The sequence below is a fragment of the Petaurus breviceps genome, unplaced genomic scaffold, assembly GCF_028583685.1.
Source record: "Petaurus breviceps papuanus isolate PSGF00001 unplaced genomic scaffold, PetGlider_PUasm1.0 90808, whole genome shotgun sequence".
NCBI lineage: Eukaryota > Metazoa > Chordata > Mammalia > Diprotodontia > Petauridae > Petaurus > Petaurus breviceps.
Genome location: NW_027187349.1, coordinates 1711808 through 1731216, shown reverse-complemented (window position 1 = coordinate 1731216; position 19409 = coordinate 1711808). Strand labels below are relative to the sequence as shown.

The 19409-nt window shown below is 36.1% G+C and overlaps 1 protein-coding gene across 3 annotated transcripts in view; it reads right to left on the bottom strand.

The window, feature by feature from the left end:
- Positions 1 to 19409, bottom strand: part of TULP4 (TUB like protein 4) — a 294458-nt gene that overhangs the window by 95856 nt on the left and 179193 nt on the right. The gene's annotated exons all lie outside the window — the stretch shown is intronic.

Here is a 19409-nt window from a genome sequence, read left to right as displayed (position 1 = left end):
TTATACTGTAATCAACTCTAAAATTCCCTGAATGTCTTAGTTTTAAAACTATTTTTAAAAGGACTTCTTGATGGGATTTGGAGTAATATAATTTAAAATCCAGGTGTTGGTATCAAGATTAGGTGGGTATATTTTACATTATAAAGTACTGAGTCACCAACAAATAGATGTTAAAAAAAACTGTTATACAACTAAATGTCAGAATTTTTCTAAGATGTCAAGGAGGGGAATTTAAAAAATCTCACAGTTGATGAAAACAATTTGTAAAGGGACATGTTAGATTACAGATCAATTCTTTCTCCTGAATTTCAACTGTCATTCTCCAAATGCTTATTAAATATTTTGAACAGGATGAACTATAGGAATCCTGAACTCAATGTATTCAAAATTGAACTCATTATCTTTCCCAATAAATTCAACCCCCCTTCCAAACTTATCTATGTTTTTTTTTCTTTTGAGGGCACTACTATCCTTATATTCACATAGTTTCACAATCTCAGTATTATCCCTGACTCTTCAAATTTTCCTTAACTGTAAATATATGATAAGTTGACAAAACATGCCATTTCTACCTCCACAGTATCTCTTGTTTAAATACTCTTTTCTCTCCTTATTTGAACCAACAACCTAGCTAAGCTGGGCCCTCATTACATCTCACCTTGGCAACTGAAAAAAAATCCTAATTGATCTCTTGCTTCAAGTCTCCCTCTCTACCACTCCTACCTTTTAACTTTATCTTCCCTTTCCAAACAATCCTTCACAGAGTTGCCAAAGTGATTCTCTTAAAAGTACAGGTGTAACCACATCACTCCTCTGCTCAAATAAACGACAGTAGCACAATACTGCTTCTCATGTCCAATACAGTTTCTTCTATTCCTCTAATAATACTTTTCTAAACTGGCTCCTTTTGGTTCCTCACACATAACTCATCTCTCATTTCCATATGGACTCTTACCCATATCTGATTTACACTCCCACATCACTTTTGCCTGTTAGAATCCCTTCTTTCTTATATAATCATGATCGTGACGCTGATGACCATAATTATGAGAATAAGACAACAAAACAGGTTTTTATGATAATGTAAACAATGTTTTTTTTTTAGTTATTTGGAGTTTGAAATGGTGAAAGGACATTTGATTAGAGAAGTTCTAAAGATAGTGCACTCTAACCCAGTATTCCAAATAGGTTAGGAGTAAGAATATAAGTAGAGAGTTAATAGACATTACGTGGGGAAAGTGATCATTTAATAAACTCTTGCAAAGGATGAATGTTAGTAATCTCTCAAACTAAAGAAGTGGCAGATGGGAAGGGTAGGCTGGGAGAATGGCAGTCAAAAAATTGTAAGATTTTTCACTGTCACAAAATACAAGAGTAGAGAGAGTAAAGAATAGTAAAACGTTAATCAGTAGTATCAGACACTCAAGTCTGAATAAAATTGATATGTTCCAGGCTGGATTGAGATTTGGTCATGTGTAAATGGTTGCTTTTGTCAAGGAAATTTCTAAAGAGTGATAAAAACTGAAGCTACATTATTAAAAGAGTCAAGAATAAAGATGAAATAAAGAGGTAGACATATTTAGAATAGACAGCCTAAGCCTGGAGATGAATGGGAAAAGGGAGACTTAGGTAGTACCTAGAAGAATAAGTTGTGATAAGTCATGGACCTTTGTCTTTTTAAAATAATGAGGCAAAAAAAGCACATATAATTAAATGTCAAGAAGCCCACTTTTTCTACTGCTTTAGAATAGTGTTTCAATCAGAGGTGTGGAAAAATGGTTGCCTAAAGGGTACTTCATGTAGTCCATAGATTGTCCCAAATTAGAAGGATGAAATGTATCCATTTTTTAAAAAAAAGTGACATCAGCAAACTATTAATTAAAATTTTGGCTAAATAATTGTGGAAGTCCTAATATGTGAGGTTGGGGGTGGAAATGAATCTCCCTATCTTGTCCAGGCTGGAAAGTAAGAGGCCACTCACGTTGCCAAATCCCCCTACTGATCAGCACAGACATTCCAAATACTTCATTTCCAATCTAGGTCAATTTGCTGCTCCTTTGTAGCCTGATAACACCCTCACTCACTGTCTGCCTATATTGGTGTCAGCCTTAATCCTACTGTAGCTAAGAACTCCCAAGCTCAAGCAATCCACCAGCCTTTGCCTTGCCAGTAGCAAGGATCACAGGTATGTGCTTCCTTGCCTGGCAGTCATAATATTTGGGAAGATTGACATATTTTTCTAGTTACCTTAAACTTTATTATTCACTTTGAAATTACATAAAAATCAGTAAATATCATCAGAGATGTTTGAGTTTAAGTACAAGAGTCCTAAGTTGAAATTCTATACCATAGCATTTATGCACTGAAATATCTCCCCAATCATATTCATGTACAATATCCAAAAACAGTAAAATAATTTACTTTGTTTTTAAAAGTATTTATTTTAAACAATGTGCATGCTAAATATTTTTTTCAGTGATCTATACTATCATTTTATGAATGGAGGCTTTTCTGTACAAGACATTAAAATAAATGTTTTGATTTTTTAAAAGGAATCCCTTGTTCCTTTCAAAATTCTACTAAAGCAGTGACTTACATGTGCAGCCTTTCCTGATCCAGTGACTAGTACCCTCCTCTCAATTTACATTTTATATACATTTATTTATGTACATGTTGCCTCCACTAATATAGTGTAAACTACTTGAAAGGAAGGCCTGTTTCATATTTATCTTTGTATCATCAATGCTTAGAACAGTGCTTGGAAGGAGTTTAATAAATGTTTGATGACTGATCAAAATCTGGACAGGTATGAGATTTGATTCCAAATGCTTACAAAAGTAACATCAAAACTATAATGATTGAATCTTTGGGTGGGAAGGAGTATTTTGAGGTCATCTTCTACCTGTAAGAAGGACAAAACTTAAAACTAATATAATAAGACAAGAATGTATCCCATTTTTAAAGCTCTTCTAAGAAAATTACTCTATACCTTACTTCAGTAACAAAATTAAATATTTAACAACTCTGGATGCTTGAAAATTCTTCTTCAAATCTTTCACATTCCACTGTAAGTTTATTTCGACTTCCTTCAGTGCAGATCAAGAATAGCAGGTATTTTTTCTAATTGTGTACAAATTTCTCCTGGTTCTACTCTTCATCAACGCATGTATGACGACCAACTTTGATAGAATGGACTCTTCTCAGCAATGCAGTGATATAAGTCAATCCCAAAAGACTCATGATGGAGAGAGATGTCTACATCCAGAGAAAGAACTAGAAAGAACTGAGTTTGAATCCACATTGAAGCATTCAGAGAAAGAACTAGAAAGAACTGAGTTTGAATCTAGATTGAAGCAAACTACCTGATCTTTTTCTTGGTTTTATTTCCTTTTTACCATTTTTCATTCCATCTGATACAATCTGTCTATATAACCTGACTAATGTCAAATGTGAAAATATTTGCAGATCCTATACTTGATTGTATGCCACCATGGTGTGTGGGGGGGAATGGGAAGGGAGGGGGACAGAATTTGAAACTCAAGGAACTGTGGAATTGAATCTTTCACCTAAAAGTAAACAAACAAATTAATTTAAAAAAAAAACAAAAAAAGAATAGCTGGTGTTTTGTTTGTTCTACTCAAAAGCCCTTCATATATTCAAACACAATTATTAAAAGAGCCTTCTTAGTTATCTTAGTAAAAGCTTTCACTTGCTGAAAAACTTTAGAGTAGAAAAACCATACACAGGAATTTAAAGGAATTTAAACATAATTAATAGAAGAAAAAAAATACGAACAGGAAAAAAAAAATCCCTTACCATAGCATTACAAAGCAAGATTGTAATACATCAGGTATTTACTGAATGCGTTTTGGGATGGGGTAAGTGGAATTGATACTTCCATTTTTGCTGAATGCAAAAAGGAATAGTATTGGTTTCCCTCCTTAGGAACTTTGTCCTGTGAAATTTGTATACTCTATTTAGTGATGTTAGTTAAACCCTAATTCAACAGACATTTCCCCTGGGTGGAACACTGCAATGGAAGTGAAAAACACTGAGCTCTAGTCTTGACCATGCCAGTAACATGCTGTGAGATGAGGCAAATCACTTAATCATTCTGGGCTTCAATTTGTTCAGGTGTAAAGTGAAGAAATCAAACTAGATCATCTCCAAAATTCCATCCAGATCTAAGATTCTATTATTCAGAATAATATGAAAATGTTATTATTTCTACCTGCAACATTTCTTCTGTAAGAGGGCTAGAAATTTTTTTTCCCAAAAATTTCCCCACAGATTAGAGCTCTTCTAAATGACAATGAGATATCAAGACTTAGCAGTGCCATGAAGGTGACTATTTATTTTGGCAACAACACAAATGAGTAAGACAGTGTAAATTTCACTTCCTCCTCTCCCAGGACATTAAATGCTGAGTACAGGTGCCCTATCAAAACAGCAGTGTCCAATTCCAGAAAAACTGCATGAGAAGCTGTGAAGCTCTGTTTATGTAATTTAGCCATCTGGCTAAATATTAGCATTCAAGTAAAGGTTCTGTGTTAAGAGCCCTTGCCACAATGCCATCATAATAATCAAGATAAATCTATTTTGGACAACTGAAGATTAAATGAAATATCAATGGATTTGGATTAAAAAATAGATTACCTAGCTATATGCTTAAAAGACATAATTAGTAGTAAAACATGCAATTTTGAAATTATTTCTCATAATATTCTTTCCTAAAATTAGTATAATGAAGGGAATATTAATTTTAGGAAAGAGATGATTTAAGATGCTTTTGCATTTAATTTTCCTGAAATAGTCTGCAATCTGTATACTCACAATTTCAATATGATGATCTATGGATAATCTAGTCCCCATAATGCTTAAAGAAAACTTTACAATTTCAGTAACACCAAAGATGACCTGGGTATCTGATGTGCATTTATACTTTGTAGCAATTACGTATGTGCCTGCTGTATGTGTATGTGTGAATGGAAAAGGATAAAGAAAAGAGAAAATTACTTATTGAGAAAAGAAAAAGAAATGCTAATTGTTTATACTTGTGTCAATGAAGTGCCTTTTCCTTCCTTAAGGAATACTACAATAGAAGAAGTAGATTACATATTTAAAAACAAAACAAACCTAAAAAACTTCAAAACTGGTATATTAACTAAGCAGGGTAGAAGGAAATTCTTACCTACCCTGTATCTATTAATTTTCATTATTAGCTACAACCTTTCCCTTGACCAAATGGAATTTTGCCTAGATAAGTCAGAGGGGACAAGATAGCTATCTAAATGGTGGAGGGCTGTGAAATATAGGAAGTTCATTAAACTTATTCTTTGTTCCAGGAGAGAACGATAGCGAAAAGATGGAGTTAAAGGAAATTATGCCAAATTAAATAAATGTTGATTCCGTTTTTACTGTATGCCGGGCACTTTGCTAAACATTGGGGATACAAAAAGAGTCTAAAACCAGTGTCTCTTCTCAACGAGCTTACCATCTAATGGGAGAGATGACATGCAAACAACCAGGAAAAAAACAACACCAACAGGATAAAATGGAGGAAAGACTCAGAGGAGAGACTTCTTGTAGAGAGTGTGCTGGGAAGACAGATGAACTGGCTGATTTCAAATACATGTAAGAAGAAACACTAAGAACAGTAATTTTAAAAAAGGAATAAGTTTTCTTTTGAGATAATGACTTCCTTATCACTTAAGGGGTGGTTACCCTTGTTGAGAAAGCCACAGAAGGGATTCATACGTTGGTTAGAATGCTGAACTACATAACCAAGGTTGAAGTTCTTTCAAATCTAAATTTTTTTTCAAAATTGGTTTTTAACTAGTCTTTTGCATGAATCTAATTCCTTTACATATGAATACAAGAATTGTATAGGGTTAAATTTCCTGTAAAGTGAATTTTAACTGTTTTGGGTCAAAAAGAGTAATAAACTGCTGAGGTCTCATTTCTTTCTCGTATTTACAAAGAACCTTACCATTTTCTTTCTTGGCTGTTTTGAGTATAATAGTATTTTAAGCTTTCAAAAGGTGGTAATATTGCCACAGTAACCACAGAAAACTGTAATAAAATCAATACTACCATTGCTTCTGGAAAGGAAGCATAAGTGGTCCTGTTCTTATAGTCACCATCCCTCTGGCCATCACTCTCCCTCTGTGGCTCCCTTATCCTATAAGAATGTGAACTTCTTGAGGGTAGGGACTGTCTACTTTTTGTATTTATATTCCCAGTCTTTCAGAGTATTTGGAACATAGTAAGCACTTTAGGTGCTTCTTCATCCACTGATCCATCCATAAGATACAAAAGATAAGGTAGAAAAAAGCAAGTGACTAAGGATCATAAAGCAAATGCATTAATAAGCAATAATTTCAAAATGACATTTTCAATATTACACCACATGTTAAGTATAAGGAACAAAAATAAAATAAAAGAGGTAGATTCTAAATATCTTTCTCTGCATTTCAGGTGAATTTTTCAAAAAAGTAACTTCTGTTTGTTTAATCTGACTAGCTTTCTTTAATTATATAAGAAAAGGAATCGGGGGGGGCAGAGTCAAGATGGGGGAGTAGAAACAGGACTTCCTTGGGGCTCCTGCTCCCACCTCCTCCAATTCATGTAAAAGGTGACTCTGAACAAACTTTGGAGCTACAGAACACACAAAATGACACAGAGAAGCTAATCTCCCACTGAGGACAGCCCGGCAGGAAGCAGCCAGCACAGCGCTCTGGGAGCTGAGTCCAGCCTGGCAAGAGCCCAAGGTTTTAGTGTCAGGGCAGTTACAATCAGCCACCAGCTGAAGGGACTTCAGATTACCAGCAGCTGCGGCAGTTTCCAGAATTATCAACCCATAGATGCCAAAGACAAAATGAGAGGTCAGTGCAGTGTGGACTTTGGGAACAGGGAGTTCTAGAGTGCAGTCCAGCCTTTGCCCTCTGGAGGGAGAAGCAGCGGAGGCGTGGCGGCCATGCAACCACAAACACATGGCTGCTTCAGAGCTCCTGGATTGCAGATTGTAGGGGGACCAAGTGACCAGTCTGAGGGGTAATTACACTTGCTTTAACTTTCTTGGATCGGATCACTGTCTAGGGTGGAGGTCCTGGGTTGCATGACCAGTTTGCCACAGCATGTAGAGGCTTCAGAGAGGGCACCCAAAATAATAGCTCCAGCAGCTGTGAAAACCCCAGCGATTGGGACAAAGTTTTCCACTCTGGTAGCAGAATCCTACTGTGGCAAAAAGCTCAAAAGTCAAGTAATTGAGTGGCAACACGAGCAAACAAGGGAAGCAAGGCAAGCACAACAGTCTGACTTTGGATTCTTTTTTTGGGGACAAAAAGTATCGGGGCATGGAACAAGAGGAAGACAGCAAAGTCAGAACTCCTGCACCAGAAGATTCCAAGAAATGAATAAGTTGCTTACAGGCCACTGAGGAGCTTAAGAAGGATGCTGAAAACCAAATAAGAGAAGTGGAGGAAAAATTGGGAAGAGAAATGAGAATGATGCAAAAAAATTATAAAATGAGAGTCAACAACCTGACTGAAGAAAATAACACCTTACAAAATAGACTAACTCAAATGGCAAAAGAGGCTCAAAAAGTCAATGAGGAGAAAAAGGCCTTAAAAAGTTGGATTTGCCAGATAGAAAAAGAATCTCAAAAGCTCACTGAAGAGAATCATTCCTTCAGAATTAGATTGGAGCAAATGGAAGCTAGTAACTTTATGAGAAACCAAGATACTCTTAAACAGATACAAACAAATGAAAAAATAGAAGGAAATGTGAAATATCTCATTGGGAAAATCACTGAACTGGAAAATAGATCCAGGAGAGATAATTTAAAAATTATTGGACTACCTGAAAGCCATGATCAAAGTAAGAACCTAGAAATCATCCTCCAGAAAGTTCTCAAAGAAAACTGCCCTCATGTTTTAGAACCAGAGGGCGAAATAGAGGTTGGAAGAATCCACCGATCACCTCCTGAAAAAGATCCCAAAAAGAAAACTCCTAGGAATTTTATAGCCAGGTTCTGGAGTTCCCAGATCAAGGAGAAAATATTAGAAGCAGCCAGGAAGAAACAATTTGATTACTGTGGAAACACAATCAGGATAACACAGGATCTGGCAGCTTCTACACTGAGGGATCGAAGGGCTTGGAATATGATATTTCAGAGGTCAAAGTAGCTGGGATTAAAACCAAGAATCACCTACCCAGCAAAACTGAGTATCATGTTTCAGGGGAAAATGTGGTAATTCAATGGAATAGAGGATTTCAAGCATTCTTGATGAAAAAACCAGAGTTGAATAGAAAATTTGAAACAATGGGGGAAGCTAGGTGGCGCAGTGAATAGAGCACCGACCCTGGAGTCAGGGGAACCTGAGTTCAAATCCGGTCTCAGACACTTAACACAAAAACTAGCTGTGTGACCTTGAGCAAGTTGCTTTAACCCCAATTTCCCTCAAAAAAAAAAAAAAAAAGAAAGACAATTTGACATTTAGATACAAGAAGCAAGAGAAGGTAAACAGGGAAAAGAAATCATAAGAAACTTATCAAAGTTGAACTACTTACATTCATACATGGAAAAATGATAATTTTAACTTGTGAAACTTTTCTCAGTATGGGAATAGTTGAAAGGAATAGAAATGTATGCATGTGTGTATATATACACATATACACACACACACGTATACATACATATATATGTCTATATAAGAGGGTATATGGGCATATGAATACATATGTGAGTATGTGCATATATGTGTACAGGTATACATATACAAGGGGTACAGGACCAGTTGAATAGGAAGGGATGATACTTAAAAGGTGATATTAAGAGGTAAGAGAGGAATATAATGAGAGGAGATGGGGAGAGATAGAATGGGGTAAATGAGGCAAAAGAAAACTGTTACAATAGAGAGGAAGAACAGGAAGGCAAAAAGGAATGAGTCAACCTTATTCTCAATGAATTTGGCTTAGGGAGGGAATTACATACACACTAAATAGGGTATCTCACCCTACAGGAGAGTAGGGGGGAGAAGGGGATGAGAGGGGGTACGATGGAAGGGAGGCAGGCTGGTGGGGAGAGAAGTTGGAAGCACCTACTTTTGAAAAGGGACAGGATCAAAGCAGAAAACTGAACAAGTGAGGGGTGAGATGGGATGGAGGGAAATATAGTCAGACTTTCACAATATATCCACTATGGAAATGTTTTGCATAGCTACAAATATACAACCTATATTGAACTGCTTATCTTCCCAATAAGGGTGGGTGATGAGGGAGACAGGGAAATAATCTGCAATTCAAAGGTTTAAAATATATATTATTATTTTACATGTAACTGGGAAATAAGATATACAGGCACTGGGGCATAAAGATCCACCATGCCCTACTGGAAAATCTTGTGGAAATGAATGATATAAACTAAAAAATAAAAAAAAAACACCTAAAAAAAAAAAGAAAATCTGTTACAAGCCTAAGTGTAAACAGAGTCAAATGACCTGTACTGCATTTATGCTGGGAAATTCAGTTTCACAAATAAAAGGTGGGCTGGCATGAAGGGATAACAAAGTGAGATGGCAACCACCCCTCAAAAAAATGAATGCAATTTTGGACTGCATTAAGTGTCCAGAATAAAGTAGGTGGTAGTTTCATTCTATTTATCTCAGACAGACCACACAGGAGGTACTGCATTCAGTTATAGTTTACACTGTTAGGGAAAGACATGACCAGGGAAAGAAATTGAGAATGATGACAGGATTTGAAACAATGCCAGATAATACTCAGTGAAAGAAAAAAGGTAATATTTAACTTTGGGGTGAGTGGAGGACAGAAATGACAGCTGTCTTCAAGTATTTAAATATCAATCTGGCTAAAGAAGAATACTTTTACTGTTTGACCTGAGCAAACTAGGAGCAAGGTAAGAAAGTTTACAGGTAGAATTAGGCTTACTATTTTAAAAATAAACATAATGGCAATTACAAATAACCAAAAGTGTATAATTAACTGCCTCAGAGATAACTATTTTTCCCTCAGCATATACTCAACAAGCATTTATTTAGTTTCTATGTGCTAGGCATAGAGATGGCATTTTGGGATGTAAAGATAAAAATGAAATAGTTCCTGCCCTCAAGAGGCTGACATGCTATTAAGGGAGACAACATATACACAAGTAAGTAAATACAAACTCTTTGTGAAGAAAACATAATGACTTCTAGAGAGAAGAGTACTAGCAATGGGGTAGAACAAATTGGACTTAGCATATGAGGTAGTACTTGAGCTGTGCCCTCAAGGAACTATAGACTCTACAATGTCAAAGTGACTGAACTTACTGTAGCCATAGCACCAGCCTATGCAAAGGACCAGTAGTGGGAGGATGGAACAATATATACAGGCAAGGGCAAAAAAGCCAGTTTAGATGGAATGTGAAGTACACAGAGGAGACTGATATGAAATAAAACTGGAAAGGTAGACTACTGTCATAATGTAAAGGGTTTTAAAGGTAAAAAAAAAAAATGAGCTTCTATTTTATTTCAGAGACAAGAGACAGCTCTGAGAAAAAAGCAAAGTGCCATGATCAGAACTGAGCTTTAAGAATATCAAACTTGGGGTAGCTAGGTGGTGCAGTGAATAGAGCACCAGTTCTGGAGTCAGGAGGACCTGAGTTCAAATCCGAACTCAGACACTTGGACACTTAATAGCTCAGTGACCCTGGGCAAGTCATTTAACCTCGACTGCCTTGCCTTCTCCCCTAAAAAAAAAAAAAGGATCTCAAACACGCAGTAGAGTAGAAACTAAATAGAAATCAATTTAAAAGTACAAGGTGTGAAGAAGGACTGAATCAGGTTGGTGGCTACGTAAGTGGAGGGGAAAATGCAGAAGGGAGAGACCATGTAGATAAAATAAAGAATGTTTGGCAACTGATTACACATAAAGGGTAAGGAACAGAGAAACACAAACCAGAGATTGTGGATCTGGGTTACTCGATACAAGTCAGGAAACTTAGTAAAGTAAATTTAGGGGTGTAGGGAGGGCTATGTGGAGAAAGATGAGTGCTGTTTTTGACATATGGACTTTGTGATGCCTACATGGCATACATTTAGAAATGTCTAATTTGCAGTTGGTGATGTGGGAATGGATTTCAGGGGGAAAAAAATTAGGTCTGTATATATAGATCTAGTAGTCATTTGCAAAGAGACCAGGATTGAACCACTGGAAACCAATGAGATCACCAAGACATTAGTGTTAACGGAGTGTGAATATAATAAACTTAAGATGAATTATAATTATTTCTTATAATAAAAGTCTGTAATAATTTCTTTGATTTCATCTTAATTTGTTATGAATTATTTAAAATTTTTGATATTGATAATTAGGTTTTCTTCTTTCTTTTTCTTATCAAATTAGGTAATGGCATATGTTTTTTGGTTTGTATTTTTGCTTTTATTTTCCCCAAAAGCCAGCTCCTAGTTTTTATTTATTAATTTAATGGATTTTTTTACTTCCAAATTTACCAATTTTGTTCACTTTCAGAATTTGTATTTCAGTATTTAATTGCTTTTAAATTTTTGTTGATTTTCTAGTTTTTTGTTGTGTGCTTAAATTCACTGATATTTTGATTTTTCTTTTGAAGATGAAAATGTTTATTAGTTGGATCCTAAAAGTCAGTTCACATCATCAAAAGAACATATTATTGAATTTTTCTCTTTAAGCTAACCTATTACCTTATTCCATATTATAGGTGAGGTCATCTGATTAAATTAAAAATTATGACTATTAAATATGTATTTTCCTCCAATCTATTCTCTTATGTTTTTCCTCTTTGCTTGTCATGTTTCTTTAATTTTTTCAATCAACAAAAGTATGCCTAATTTCTCTTCCATGTTCTTCTCCCACTGGGGAAGAAAAACAAAACTCCTGTTAGAACCATGTACAATTAAGTAAAACAAATTCCCACATTCAATCCCTCCCTTACACAGAGAGCACCATGAAAGGAGTGTGCTCAGCACCAGCGTTCTGTTTGATACAATGGGCAAAATTATGTTTCCTTAATTGTCTTCTCCTCACCCAGATCCCAATCACAGGTTCTTACCAGTTCTTTCTTTTTAAGTCTATCTTAACAACCTTCCCACCTAGTTTGGAGTTTATTCCATTTATGACTAACATTTCCCTAAATCTACCTTCCCTCTTATTTTTCTCTCTCTCCTTTCTCTCCTCTTTTCCTATTGGGTGGAATATATTCCAACTCACTGTATTGTGTGTTTATCCTACCCTCCTTGGACCAGTTTGGTTGAAAGTAAGATTCAAGTGTCACCTATTTACCCCCACTATTTCCTCCTTGTTTGTATAGTATTCTGTGTGTCCGCCTTATATTTGTGGGTAAGAAGTAACACTTTACCTTTTCTTCCTTGATAAACTCTTTTTCTTTCCTTTCTTTTTTGTAAAGAGTTATCAAAGCAAAACTAATACTAGAACCTCTGTGTATTATTTAATTATTCCTGTGGTACTGGAAATTCCAAGGGTGAATACCTGTCCCTTCCCAATTTGAATGTAAAAAATTTAAACTTGTTAATTTTTTATCACAAATCCATGCCACACTAAACTTTAAGTATATCTTTGACAAACTCTGATTTTCTAATTCTAGTTTTAATTATAGCCCATAGTTTTCCTTTTTTAAAAAATTTTGTACTTTAAGAACAGCAAAACAAGAACATTTCCATATGTAAAATAGAACAGAAAAAGATGACTATATATAAAAATGCAAATCTCTATTATGTATAGCTTGCTTTTAAAAAGTATATAATAAATTCAACACCTTTTCAAAGATATCTTGTTTGTTCTGAACTTTCTTTTGTTCTATGCATTTTCTTTTAAATACTACAATTGCCCTCTTTTCTTTCATATTTTTGAGTTAGAGGAACATTATCACTAGCTCCCTTGGTTCCCTCTAAGGTTATGTATCATAAATATGTAATAGACCCAGTCAGAAAGGTTGTGCTATTTTCTCCACTTTTATTTATCAGTACACAAGTAGGCACAAAGGTGACAAATGCTGGAAGTGATCCGAAACTGAGTTGTGGCTTGGCATAATTGGCAATATGATAAGGGGGGCTAGGGATTCAAGAGAGTAGGACAGTCTAGAGTTGAATTGGTTCACCAAGGAGTCAAGAAGGGGAGAAGAGGGGAGTGGCTAGTGCAGTGAAGATTGCCCGGGAAAAAATCAAAAAGATCAAGGGACTGGAGGCCATGGTAAGGATAAAGACTAGGGCTATAGAAGAGAAGGCAGAGGGAGAAATAAAAATCCAATACAGTCAGATAAGAGGATTTCAGAACTGCAGGTGATGGCAAAATCAAACAAATAATGATCATCTTTGTGTATGGCTGAGGCAGGGTCAAGGGTAGCTCATAGGAATTGAGTAGGTTTAGAGTATTTGGGGGAGAATCAATATGTACACTCAAGTTCTCTAGTATGAGGGCAGGAGTTGGGAAACAGAAAAATTGTAAGCCAGATATCAAAATCATTGAGCATAGAAAGGGAATGACCTGAAGGTCAAACAACCAAGATTTTAGTTAGGTGGTAGATATGAATAGCATGAACCTCAAAGAAAGTGAGGACAGAGGAAGGGGGATAATCTAGAAGTGGCAATGGGGAGCAAGGAGTAGTCCAACTCCTCTGCCTCAACCAGTAAGGCAAGGAAAATGAGTGAAGGTGTGGGCTAGTACTGGAAAGAGCAGTCAGAGAGGTTGTGTCATCAGAGGGGAACCAGGTTTTAATAAAAGCTAGTAGGCAGCACGAGTGGGAGAGGAATAGTTTTAAGATGAAGGGTAATTCATACTTATGGAACAGGTGTTCCAGAAGGCAAAGTGAAAGTGCGGGGTGGAGTTAGGATGAAACCTTCAGGTGGAAAGGAATCAGGTGACTGAGAGTGTGGAATGGAGTTCAGATGATGATCATCTACAGGAGTTCTGAGTCACTAGGAGGTGAAGGCTATGTATGACCAGGGTGAGAATATTCATCACTAAGCAGAGGCTACCACTCTTGTATCCTAAAATGGGAAGCACCACAGGAGATGGGAGGCCTGAAATCAGAGGAAGGGTAGCTATTGTAGATAGGAAATAGTAAAAAGTTTGAATAACTAGAAGAAAAAAATATGTCACACAATTGAAACAATTCTGATCTATTTAAACAAATATTTCACAATGAAAAAAAGGAAGCAGACAACAGAAGTAATGCTGGCACCTATTATATTATTTTGATATGTAAGTTTAACTGATATAAATCAACTGTCACAAATACCAAAAGGCCAAAAAGCACCTTATTTAGCAAACGACTTAACTGCCAAGTAAAAAGGGAGAACCAGAAAAAGCAACTTGTTTAGAATATAAACTCATCTGTAAAAATCTTACAAAAGAAGGATGATTATGACTAAGTAATATATCATAAAGATATATTAAAGATATAATATATAAAGAGAGAAGCAGTGGAAGGTAAAATTGGTTTAAAGACAGTCAAGCAGGTATTTCAGGTATGGCATTTTCTCTTCTAGAATATCCTAAGAAAATTACTGAAGAACCCAAATTTCATAGAAATACCTACTTTTTTATCATCAGTTACCCTCTACACTGTGTTAAAGGCCTTCTATCAAAACTTTTCTGTAAAAGATGTCTCTTTCATTTTTGTGGTGAATAAACCATATGGGAGGAAATTAGTAGCTGGTTCATTTCTAAAATGCTTTTGTATTAAATGCTGGAGAGGATGTGGGCAAACTGGAACACTAATGCATTGTTGGTGGAGTTGTGAACTGATCCAGCCTTTCTGGAGAGCAATCTGGAACTATGCCCAAAGGGCTATAAATACTTTCATACCCTTTGATCCAGCAATACCACTCCTAGGGTTATATCCCAAAGAGATCATAGAAATGGGAGAAAGACCCATATGTACAAAAATGTTTATAGCAGCTCTTTTTGTTGTGGCAAAGAATTGGAAATTAAGAGGGTGTCCATCAATTGGGGAATGGCTGAACAAGTTGTGGTATATGCATGTTATGGAATATTATTGTGCTATAAGAAATGGGGAGCAGGCGGTCTTCATATTTACCTGGAGAGGCTTAAAAGAACTGATGCTGAGTGAGAAGAGTAGAACCAGGAGGAATTTGTATACAATTACAGACACAACGTATGTGTGATGACCAACTTTGATAGACTGGACTCTTCTCAACAATACAGGGATATGAGTCAATCCCAAAAGACGCATGATGGAGAGAAAAACGTGCATCCAAAGAACTAGAAAGAACTAAATTTATATCCAGGTGGAAGCAAAATACCTGATCTTTTTCGTTCTCTTATTTGATTTTATGTCCTCTTTTCCATTTTTCATTCCAGCTGGTACAATCCCTCCTTATAACCTGACCATTGTATAATGTGAAAGTATTTACAGATCCTATACTTGATTATAAGACGCCATGGGGGAGAAGGGGAAGGAGGGGGACAAAATGTGAAATTCAAGGAATTGTGGAATTGAATCCTGTAAACTAAAAGGAAACAAACAAATTAATAAATTAAAAATTGAATTAAAAAAAAATAAAATGCTTTTGTATTAAGGGAAATTGTTTCTCTCTGTAGTGAAATTAATCCAAGAAGAATTTAAATGTTGCTTTGAGAAATGTGATGTGCAGTTTCCCAATGGATAAAAGTAACAAAAAAATCTTTTATTTAATGAGTAATGGGGGGAAAGGGCTTCATTTTTTTTTGCATAGATCCTACAAAGAATGATAGGTTACAAATAAGATAATCACACAAATTTACTCTTTGTAAACTAAAGGAAAAGTTATTTGTCCTGACTAGCAACGCTATTTTGGTAATACCCCAGAAATTCTGTAGAAAGAAATGAAAACAAAGAAAAGAGCTTCTGGATGGGAATGCATTACCTTTCTAATCACACAACTTGTCTCTAACAGTCACAATTACCCTTCATCCATTACAGTCAATCAATAAACTTTTATTAAGCACCTACTATACACCAGTCAATGTATTAAGTGTCTGGGAATACAAATACAAGTTTAAAAAAAAGCCTCTGTCCATTATAGTTCAATATTTACCCATTCCTGTTTATTGACTGACTAATTTTCTAAATCTGTTCAAGCTCCTAAACTTTCCCCCTCTGAGCTGAGAATCTGATTCTCAGAGCAGTTATAATCTAACCCCTGCCCAGAATATCCACCAGGAATTTTTTTTTTAAACTGATATGGGTATAAGATCCAAAAAAGTTAAGAGAAAAGTGATCTGAATAACTTCAACCGTAATGTGCAACTTGACCAGAGAGAAGAGAAAGAACTAGAAATAATGAAGTCAATAAGGAATGAAGTCAAGTATAAATCTAAAATTTACAGCAAAATAAAGAATGTGGGTTACAAAATAGAAAGTTATCATTTTAAAAGAGAGATTTTAAAATTTTAATTTGCTTTTGATAAGTATTCCAGCTATTTTATTTTTGACACTTGAAATGTCTTTGCTTTACTTCCCATTATAACTACTTTTAGCCTTTATTTCTCTAAGTGTATGCTTCGTTATCTATAAGTGAAGAGACTGGACTAGATGACCACTGAGTCCCTTATAGCCCTAAATCTTTAGTCCTATGATCCTAAAAAAGCCTGCTAAGAGACTCAACTATGAAAAATCATTCCAAAGGCATTTTAGGATGAAAATAAAAGGAAGAAAATAAAACAAGAATAAAAAAGATCTGCAAAGATTATCATATCAGTTTTAATCCTCATTGTGCAAATTTTCTTTGATTCCAGACTAGCTACTGCCAGCACATGAGACAGACACAGCTTAAAGCACAGTTTATTCACTCAAGAATAACTTTGTTAGTACTAGATAGGCAGGTGGGTCAATCTGGCAGGTGACATTTTCATATTTTCCCTCCCAAGTTACTTGAGTTGAAGAAAAGAAGGGCTCCAAGTAGCAGTTTGCTCAGAGAAAAGAGGATATTTAAATTTACCAAGGAAATTACGGTATGTATCCTTTTTAGTATAGTCATTTACACCTGAACAAAGCACATTGGATAGAGAGTGGGGACTGGAGTCAGGAAGAACTGAGCTGAAATCCAGCCTCCAGACACTAGCTGTGTGGCCCTGGGCAAGTCACTTAACCCTGTTTACCCCAGTTTCCTCATCTGTAAAAAGAGCAGGAGAAGAAAACGGCAAACCACACCAGCATCTTTGCCAAGAAAACCCCAAATGAGGTCACAGCACAACAAAAGAAAACAGTATCTATTTTTTTTAACAGTCAAGTCGGTGGATAAGCATTTGTTAAGGGCCTACTAATGATGGGGTACAGGCTCTGGAAACCCCTTGAACTCTGATTGAATCCCATTCGATGATGCATTTGCCTGAAGCCATAAGCTAGGCCCAAATCACTTATTCTTACTAGCCAGTTCTCCATTGTCCAGTTACTTCCCACCCTTGATCCTCCCAAAATATCTATACCCAAATCCCTTACCCCAAACTAGCCTAGCCCTCCATTGTCTGTCATCTCTAGGTAGCCTCCAGCTATTTCCCACCCTTAATCTCTCATTTGACTCCTCCTGAAGACCCTCCCCAAACTCCTTCTCTAGACTACCCCTAGATCCCTCCCACAATCTTTCTGTATATAAGCTCCATCTTGCCTCCATGAAGAAGCAGAGAATTATCTAGTGCAGACTCACTCTGTGTTAAATTATTCTGGCCCTCTTGTCTGATAAAAGTGTCACAGATATTGGGGCGGCTAGGTGGCCCAGCGAGAAGAGTGCTGGCCCCAGAGTCAGGAGTACCCGGGATTTGTTCCGGCCTCAGATACTTAATACCCACACAAAATGACTGGCCATGTAACCTTGGGCAAGTTACTTAACCCCAATTGCTTTAAAAAAATAAAAGTGTCACAGATACCTAGGCTCCTTAAGAATCTACCCATTAAGGCGAACCTTTAATAAACTTTGCTTTACTTTGGCTGAGGGAAGACTTGAGTTGAACTCATTTGGCAGGACCTGGTGTGTTGGTATTTTGGGGTCTTGAGCACCCCTAAACCTTAAACCTCAACATTTTATGGTTCCCTGATCTCAAAACTAAGAGCTTGATCAGAATAAAGAGAACAACTTCCTTGAACTATCAAAGTCCTCCGTGTTTTATTTTATAAAATGATTAGAAGGAAGGAGATACTAAAGGCCACATTTTACTTTCAGATGTCCCAGTAGTAATGCAAAAAAAGAGCAAATACATAACAAAATGGAGTTAGTTATGTCAATTCTTAACACACCACTTTAGCTCTTTAAAAAATCCTTTTTCAACATCATCAAAGATAATGAAGCCACTATCATATTATAGCCCACATCTTTACCAATTCACTAAAAAGATGTAAAGATTCCCTTATACATACGGTTTGTTGATGATAACAAAAATAAAACATTCAAATCATTATAAGAAAATGCTCCTGCAAATGTTCTCTTCAAATAAGGCATCATCTGTCCATACGTTAAATCTTTCAAGGTTTTTTAAAAGATAACAGCAAATATATCAAGTCAATGACTCCTTCTAATCATAAATATCAGCCAAAGCTTATAGTATGAAATGTAAGCTCAACAAAAATATCCGTCATTTTAATGGAGAAGACATAGCTGAGAGCCCAAGTTGGAAACAAAGTCCCTCTAAATGGTAAGGTCCTACAGATGCTCTAGTCTGTTGCATCTAGCTTGGGTAAGCTGCAAGGTCTCAGTAATCACTCAAAAAAGCTGGGCCTAATAAACCACATAAGACAAAGTGATAAAGAATGTCTACTGCCCAAATTATAATAACATTAACTGGTATGGATAACCTACAGAACTTGTATATGAATATGTATATCAGGTTCAGACAAAGCAGATGGACAACAAACCGGGCCCAGAATTGAAAACCCAGAGGAGAGCAGCTGTATCACATTCAAGAAATAACAAAGTGACCTTAATGACTTCATGTTTTCCCCAGAAGCAAAAGTCATCATTCTAATACCAATAGTTATAAGTACTCCTCTATGATTAGAAGACATTTTTCAAAGTGCTTAAATAACCGAAAATAAATATATACAGGACAACAATGGAAAGGGTACATGATGGGTGTATACAGGCTACAACATATAACCAATGAGGAAAGTAAAAAAATAACAGGCATGGAAAAAAAAAAAGGCGGGGGGGGGTACTCATTAGGGAAATGTCTGCTAAAAAAGACAGGCCAAAGTTAGATAAAATGAGAGTGTGATGGCTCCTTCTGATGCCATGACAAAGAAGGCAAGGAAAGGATACACAAGGAAGAGGTACACCCAAGCTTACGTTGGTTCTCTGTAATTAAATTATCAACCAGAGTCACATGTGATACACAGCAGTAGATGAGATGAGATCTGTA